Source organism: Bolinopsis microptera, chromosome 8, assembly GCF_026151205.1.
Source record: "Bolinopsis microptera isolate Bmic1 chromosome 8, MBARI_Bmic_1.0, whole genome shotgun sequence".
Taxonomy (NCBI): domain Eukaryota; kingdom Metazoa; phylum Ctenophora; class Tentaculata; order Lobata; family Bolinopsidae; genus Bolinopsis; species Bolinopsis microptera.
This window is the reverse complement of record NC_087079.1, coordinates 7,901,111-7,909,746: the sequence shown is the minus strand read 5'-3', so window position 1 is coordinate 7,909,746 and position 8,636 is coordinate 7,901,111. Positions and strand designations below refer to the sequence as shown.

The 8,636-nt window shown below is 42.0% G+C and overlaps 1 long non-coding RNA gene across 1 annotated transcript; it reads left to right on the top strand.

Moving 5' to 3' along the window:
• Positions 1-775: 775 nt before the first annotated feature.
• On the top strand, positions 776-8,250 carry LOC134819973 (uncharacterized). The gene is made up of 3 exons (XR_010160828.1): positions 776-856; positions 1,022-1,132; positions 6,838-8,250. It is a non-coding gene; the product is annotated as an uncharacterized LOC134819973 (long non-coding RNA).
• The last annotated feature ends 386 nt before the right edge of the window (positions 8,251-8,636 follow it).

The window sequence follows — 8,636 nt, the reverse complement described above, 5'->3', positions numbered from 1 at the left end:
GGTATTTAGAGATATCTTTTAGGATATCTTAGTTTTAGAATAACGTTTAAGGGACGTATAATTTAGTATGTATTTCCGGGTATATAATAACCAATGTTTATATGTTCGTATTTGGGAGTTACACATTTTGAGTGTAAGTCGGTTGGCTGGCAGACCTACTGTCAGACTAACTGTCTGAAACGAGCCGTCCGCTCACTTTGCACCTGACTAACAGCCAGACCTGTGGTTGGTCCTCGCGGACGCAGGGTGACTGCTAGTGGAGTGCTCATTGGCGAGACGGCGTGTCACGTGGTGCAAGCAGATGCGTTGTGCCGTCACGCAGTGTGGCGTGACGAAGTTTTGAGAGTATACCCGGAGAGCCGGATGTGGAGAGCTCACTTCTTAGTTGCCCCTCAATCAATTTAAGGGATTCGAATTGACGGTAGCCAGTCTTACTGAGCACTACCAGTTGTGATTAGACACGTCGAGTGATCTATAATCACGTTAATCGATTAGAGCGAACACTTGGAACTTTTATCTGTTGACGTTCACTTTGTATTACTTTTCCTTTTAATTAATCATCCTTTTTAATATACTCGTTTCATTTCTACCTTACGGTACGCCCTGCCGTTCGTGCTTCGTGACTAGAGCTTGACTAGCATACACTAAATACCAAGAGAACTCGGTTTTCTATATCTGGAGGCCACTTTTAGTGTTGCTATTTTTGCTCGTGATCCTTCTATCATCACCTATATTCAGTATAGTTTCGATTAGATCCTAACGTTGTCATTTGCTAAGCTAAGTTCAGTGTACGTCGCAGTTCAGAATAACTACGTTGGAGGTTGTTCGAGATCTTCAGTACTTCCTAATAGATTTGGTAAGTGTTGCTACACATTTTGTGGTACCTGTATATTCCAGTTGAGTGCTATCGTTTTAACGAGCACCTAGTTTACAGCCGTTTGTAGATTTCAGAACAGTATTACCTAGATTGTTAGTGAGTTTTGCGTAATTTAGCAACCTTACTTTTCGTACATCTACTCAGGAGTGATAGACGTAGAAGTTACAGTTCCAGTAAAGCTAAGTAAAGTCTCGGTTAGAAGATTTTCCAGCAACGTGAGGAGTACGCCTGTTCCAGTACTTATCTACTCTATTTGTAAGTGTACTTTTACATTTAGATTCACGTTTTAGCATGTGTGATAGTTATGCAGCTGAAATGGAGTGGGCAACGTCAATTATCGAGTCAAACATAAATAAGACTATGGAGGAGATAGATGGTTTAGGTACAGATAGCCATGACATTTCCGATTTAGAGAAGGAGTTGAATTCAGCTTTAGAATGCCTGCAGAATAAGATTGATAATGTACGGCCAGAACCACTTAGCACAGTTACTAAGTTTAGAAACGTGAACATCGGGGATGATTTTGACAACAGTATGATAACCCCATTGAATAGTTCAGTCGCTGGTCCACATTTGACGGGTGCCAAGCCTCCCAAGCCTCCTTACTTTGACACTGGATCTAATTTCATCAGATTTTCCAGGCGGTTCAAGGAGCATTTGATTCTGTGTGGACATAGCGGTGGTTCTGATATTAGCACGTATATGTTGTCGTACATTCGTTGTGAATCCACCTGGGAAATACTGCAGAAAATCTCTCTTAGGCCGGACGAGAGATGTAATATTGATCTTCTTATTAAGCGATACTCAGAGGAGATATTTCCAGCTACTCAATCTTGGGCCTATAGAACTGAGCTCATGTCATTGCGTCAGTTAGCAAATGAGAACCTACAGCAGTTTATTTCACGTATAGATGAGCTTGCTTTTAAAGCCGGATACGACTGCGAGTCGAAGAGGGACGAGAGTTGCTTGCATGTTCTTGTTGTAGGAGCTCGTGACGTAGCTGTAAGGACTAAGCTTTATGAGTCCCAGTTACATTCCTATAGAGAGGCAGTAAAACTAGCAATCCACACTGAGCGTATCACGTTAGCTGTTGGTGGTGAACCAGGGAGTTTCACTCAGGCCCAGGATACGATTTTCGCCATTAGTAATCCTGAATTAGATGGCCAGAGAGCTAGGTTTACAGCACCTAGACAAACACGTGACCACTTTATGACGGGCACTAGACAGGAGAGTTATAGTCCTGAATGTCCTCCTTCCCATTCGGAAGTTAACCAGCGCACAGGCCGATCATGGACTCCTAATCTGGTTAGCAATAGTTTTAGGGGTGGTATGAGGAATGATGATCGTAGAAACACGCCTGTTCAATCACGTTATCAGCCAGCTCGCAACGTGGTTAATTCTAATAATCGGGGATCACGTAACGTTCGCTCTCAGTTAGAAGGTTGTTGGGAGTGTGGTAATAGAGGGCATTTTCAGAGAAACTGTCCGAGCATATTTGCTGGTAATAGAAGTGGATATCAAGACAGAGGGTCTTTATATCAAAGTGGTTATGGCCAACAGAGTGGGAACAGAGCGTATAGACCTAACAACCAGGCGCCTTTAAACTTCTATGAGGATTGTAACGAGATTGGTGGCAGTAAGGGAAACTGCATTTTGGTTGGAGGAAATTGTGCTGGTAGATCAGCAAATTTCTTTGTGGATACGGGATCATCTATTTCTATAATTGCTGAATCATTTGTCAGATTTATAGATAAGTTTGAGAAGGTTGTGTCGTGTAATCTCAAGCTCAAGTCCTTTTCGGGAAATAGCATAAAGACTTTCGGTCAGATTAAGCTTCCAGTGATAATTGCCGGAAAATCTTTTGAGCACACGTTTGTTGTTTCCGAATTTCATGAGGCAGAGGTTCTGATAGGCATGGATTTAATGTTTGATCAGGGGATCAATATTAATGCCAGGGATAGATTGCTGTATACTAACAAGGGTTCATCGTGTTTTAGAACACCACCTAAACCCACTAAGCGCTGCATGAAGGTAGTATGCAATGAAACAGTAATTATACCACCTCTCTCGGGCACTCACATACAAGGCAAATTGTTGCGACCTAAAAGTCAACGTGATGACGTTTATGGCCAGTTAGAACCTCATATTAACACGGTTGTAGGTACTGGCATATTCACAGCGCACTCTCTCATACGGTCTGAGGACAACATGGTCCCTGTTAGAGTCATGAATCCTACAGATAAGCCTGTGAAGATAAGTAAGAGAACCTGGCTGGGCAAGATGAAGCCAGTAGAGTTTGGTGAGCGAGTGATGAGAGTGACCTGTGAAACGGTTAATGCGGTGTCATCTGATTGTTCAGTGCCAGAGGTGAGCAAGCTAGCTGATGAGGAGCCGCTTGTTAAGGAATGGGATAGAGATCGAATCTTTTCAAACAGTTGAAGTTAGACGAGTTGAACATAAGCGAGGAAGACAAGAATGGTCTTCGGGAGACTGTGTGTGAGTATAGAACTATTTTCTCGAGTGGAGAGCATGATTTAGGTTGTTGTAATTTCTTTGAGGCACATCTCCAGCTCAAGGATAACTATAAACCTAGATGGGTTCCATCGAGAAGGATTCCGTTTAAGCAGCAGCCGGAAATGGATAGACAGATTAGAGGTTTGCTTAGATCTGGTGTGGTTGAGGAATGCCCTGACCACTCTAATTTTAATTCTCCCCTTTTCCTGGTGCCATCAGGAGATCGCTCTAGATTAGTTGCGGATCTGAGAATGGTAAATTTAGAGCTTCAGGATGATTTGATGGAGCTGCCTAACTTGAACCACATTTTAGACAAAGTGGGCGATAAGAATCTGTATTCGACAGTGGATTTGAGTAAATCTTTTCACCAGGTTCCGTATACCAAGGAATCCAGGCATGTCACGGCGTTCATGCACAATCAGAAGAAGTATCAGTTTGCTAGAATGGTCATGGGCCTGAAATCTAGTTCAGCTACGTTTACTAGAATGGTCATGCGGTTGATAAACGGTCTGGGTATATCAGATGCGTTAGCATTCTTCATAGATGATTTACTGATATTCACGCGTGATGTAAAATCTCACATTCAGATACTGTCAGTACTCTTTGCTCGTCTTAAGTTGGGTAATCTGAAACTAACACCTCGTAAGTGCAGATTTTTACGTGAGGAGGTTGAATATGTCGGTATTACTCTAACTAAGGAAGGAGTCAGGATGAACGACTCTCGCATAGAGCATATTAAGGAGTTAGAACCTCCCTGTAATAGAGCGGAATTGCAGTCAGTTTTGGGCATGTTAAACTATTCCAAGAAGTTCTGCAAGGGATACTCCGAGATAGCACGTCCCCTTTATGCTTTACTTCGGAAAAATAAGGTGTTTGAGTGGACTGAAGATTGCCAGAGTGCATTTCAGAGGTTACGTGACATGTTGATATCAAGTCCTGTCCTAGCTTTTCCGGAGGTTAGTGATCCGGAAAATAGTTATGAGGTAACTTTAGATGGTTCTAAACACGCATTTGGTGGTACTTTGACTCAATGGATCAAAGGTAAGAGGAGGGTAATTGCATACTTTTCTCGTAAGGTTCCGGACCACAAGCGGATATGGCCGCAAACTCAGATTGAATTTGAGACTTTATATCAGACTCTGAAACATTTCTCGGTTTACTTACGTGGCGTTAAAAACTTCACTGTTATCACAGATTGTCTGCCACTCTTGAATATTACGACAATATTTTCAAAAATGTCGTCTTCTGTTATCAGGAAGCTTCAGGAGCTTGCTAACTATACTTTTGCTATGAAGCATATCTCGGGGAAGAGTAACCAGATGTGTGATGGACTTAGCCGTTATAAGTATCAGGTTTATGGTAAATCTCGAGAAAATGTTGCGAGCATTGGTCATATAAGTTCCACTTTTAGTCTTGATGCTGCGTTAGAGGGAGTAAACCGGGTGAGACGTGAACATTATAGATGTAAACACCCGATACTGTTTAAGAGGATGCAGGTACCGGTTAGCAGCGAGACTGTGGTTGATGATGATTGCAGTAATCTGATTGAGGAATCTTGCAATGAGGTGAGTGTTGAGGACAGTATGATTCCGGGGTTCTTGTTTGATGAAAATAGTGAAGACCCTAGTATTGTAAGCATTGTTCAAACTACGCCTGAGGTTAATAGCCGTCATTGCAATTGTAATCTTACCCAGGCTGATCCTATTCCTACAGAGGAAGCATCAGTAGTGGAAGCAGTGGAAAATGTTTCAGCGGTTACTAGTGATGTAAGCTCACTTGAGAGAGGGGTCAAATTTCTTAATCCTACCCATGAGCAGATTAAACAGGCTCAGAAGGATGATGATATTTTAAACCAGGTCTACAGTTGGGTTACCAAGGGTGAGAAACCTGTTGCCATTCAGACTAGTAAACTGCCTCAGGAACTGTTGAGTTATTGGAAACAGTTTGATCTTATAAGTATCAAGGAGGGGATACTTAGGAGACGTTGGACTGAAGTGAGGGATCCGGAGGGAAGTAGAGAGTTGATCATAGTCCCCGAATCCTTGCATGAATCTGTCCTGGACATGGTGCATAACCAGGAGACTGCACATGCTGGAGTAGAAAATTGTCTTGAGGTCTGTAAACGACATTTCTACTGGCCGAAAATGGGTGAATGTTTCAAGTTATGGATCGCAGCATGTTGCAGGTGTGCAGCAAGTAAGCCGCCTCAGGCATACAATAAGGCACCTCTCAAGCACATATTGTTCCACTCTTTTAACTCAGCAATTTGTTTCGATCATATAGTTCCTGAGAAGGTTGGTGCTACACCTAGAGGATACAAGTATATTTTGACTATAACTGATTGTTGGTCAAATTATGTGGTAGCTATTCCTACTAAGACCCAGACAGCTGAGGAGAGCGTGTCATTGATTCGAAGGTTTTGGATTGATCGTTTTGGCCAGCCTAGATTCATGATGGCTGATAATCATCCGGGTTTTAGAGCTAAGTATTTCGAGACCATAGCTCAAGCACTAGATTGCAAGTACATTCATGGCCAACCGTACGTTTCTCGTAGTACTGGAAGAGTTGAGAGAGCAAACCGTCGGTTGAATACTGCACTGAGGACCAGCTTACCACCGGGACGTTACCAGGACTGGGATCTGTGGTTATCTAGAGTAGTCTTTGTACTTAACTCATTGCGGAATCGGCACACAGGTTATTCTAGCAACAGATTGGTGTTTGGTCGTGAGTTAAACACACCGTAAAGCCTGCTAGCTGAGAATCGTAAGGATTTCGAGTTAGAGCCCATGAAGGAAAATGAGTTTGATGTTGAAGCGTACGAGCTGTACAAGAATCTCAAGTTTATCACCAGGAAGGTGAGGGTCCAAGCTGAGCGTGATTTTTGCTATGCACAGAGATATCACGATAAGCACGTTAAGTGACCATTCTTTGAGGAAGGTGAGGAAGCTTTTGTTTTGATAAATTGTCCAAAGCACAAGTTCGGTCCTCGTTGGGTTGGCCCGTATAAGATCTCTAAGAAGATAAACGATCACTTGTACTGTTTAGATTTGCCTGATGGAGAGAAGAAGGTGTTTAACATTGGAAAGTTAAAGAGATATGTCAGGAACAAATTTTCTGAGAAACTAGAGACTAGTTGTACATTGCCTAAAATTGTTAGCAGTGAAGCTGAGTTGAAGACGGGCTCATCAAGGCGAGATGTAGTCTATTCCGATAGTGATAGTGAAGAGGAGACAGATTTTCAACTGAGAAGAGACCAGTTGTAGCAAGGAGAAGAGAGGTTCATCCGAAGAAGTTTCGTCTGGAGGAGGATGGTGCAGATAGCATTTATAAACAACCTAGTTTTAGTTCAACTCCTAGGGCTGTTAATAGACCTGCTCAACTAGATCTGAATTCTACAAATCCTAGTTTTCGTACGGTAACACCTCTCACACATAACATTCCCTCAGGCGATAGTGTAGAAACAGTTGATAATTCTGCAGAATTCTTCACTCCAGCTAGAGAGAGATCGGCCGCTAGAAGATCATCGAGTCCAGTTGTTGGTGAAGGAACGATGGGTCATAGCAGTTCTATGTCATATGATACAGTGGGGCACGACATTGACACAACAGGATCGCTTTCTCCTGTGGATCTAAGAAGACAGAGCCCTCCGAGGGAGGAGCGCAGATATAACACTAGGAGACCTGAGGAACGGAGACAACCTGATCGTCTAGAATACAACGTTAGACTAGTTACGGATCTTATAAAACTCTTCAACCAGTAGAAGACGAGGAGATGCCCGGATAGGGAAGTACACTTACTTTAGAATCTAGTTTCAGTACAGTAATGTCTTACTCGCATAGCTAGACTTTCTACTTAGTATTTAGCAGTGGAACCGTACCTTACTTAGGTATAACACGTTATCTTTCAGAACATTACTGATAGGGATATTAGGATCTTTACTCGCAACACGAACCGTTCAGGGCTGCTTTAGTGGCGGAAACGTAGAGACTTTCGAATTTATTTTGACTTCTTTGTTTGCTTGTCAAAGAAGATTTAGAGATTCGATACATCTCTATCTAATGAGGAAGACTCAACACCAAAGACTCTACAACTTGGTGCAAAAGGGAAGTATTTGAAAGTTTTGGAAAGTTTTGAAAGATTTGTGGAAGTCAAGTTCAGTTTTAACTTTAGAATTTTGAGGATTTAAATTTAATGCACAGGGTTAGGGCCGTGTATTTTATTTTTGAGACTTGACTTATTTTTAAGTTTTGGACTTTTGATGCGTGGGAGCATTGAAATTTAAATTGATTTATTGAAAAGGGCGATTATTTTATTGTTTTAAAATATTCGAAAAAAAAATTTTTGGGTAGAGATGTTGTAATATGGTATTTAGAGATATCTTTTAGGATATCTTAGTTTTAGAATAACGTTTAAGGGACGTATAATTTAGTATGTATTTCCGGGTATATAATAACCAATGTTTATATGTTCGTATTTGGGAGTTACACATTTTGAGTGTAAGTCGGTTGGCTGGCAGACCTACTGTCAGACTAACTGTCTGAAACGAGCCGTCCGCTCACTTTGCACCTGACTAACAGCCAGACCTGTGGTTGGTCCTCGCGGACGCAGGGTGACTGCTAGTGGAGTGCTCATTGGCGAGACGGCGTGTCACGTGGTGCAAGCAGATGCGTTGTGCCGTCACGCAGTGTGGCGTGACGAAGTTTTGAGAGTATACCCGGAGAGCCGGATGTGGAGAGCTCACTTCTTAGTTGCCCCTCAATCAATTTAAGGGATTCGAATTGACGGTAGCCAGTCTTACTGAGCACTACCAGTTGTGATTAGACACGTCGAGTGATCTATAATCACGTTAATCGATTAGAGCGAACACTTGGAACTTTTATCTGTTGACGTTCACTTTGTATTACTTTTCCTTTTAATTAATTATCCTTTTTAATATACTCGTTTCATTTCTACCTTACGGTACGCCCTGCCGTTCGTGCTTCGTGACTAGAGCTTGACTAGCATACACTAAATACCAAGAGAACTCGGTTTTCTATATTTGTCTGAAGCAGCATCTTTCACAAAAACAAACAGTTGTGAACAGTTGTGAACAGTTGTGAACTTTCCGATCACACGATTAAATGTGCGATCAAAGTACAACGTATCAATGTAAAGTTTGGAATTAACTACCGTCGTGATTTGTTGAGTTATGTAAGAGCACCCCAGTGAGCACGTGCATTATCTACCATTCAAAATATTTCGGTTT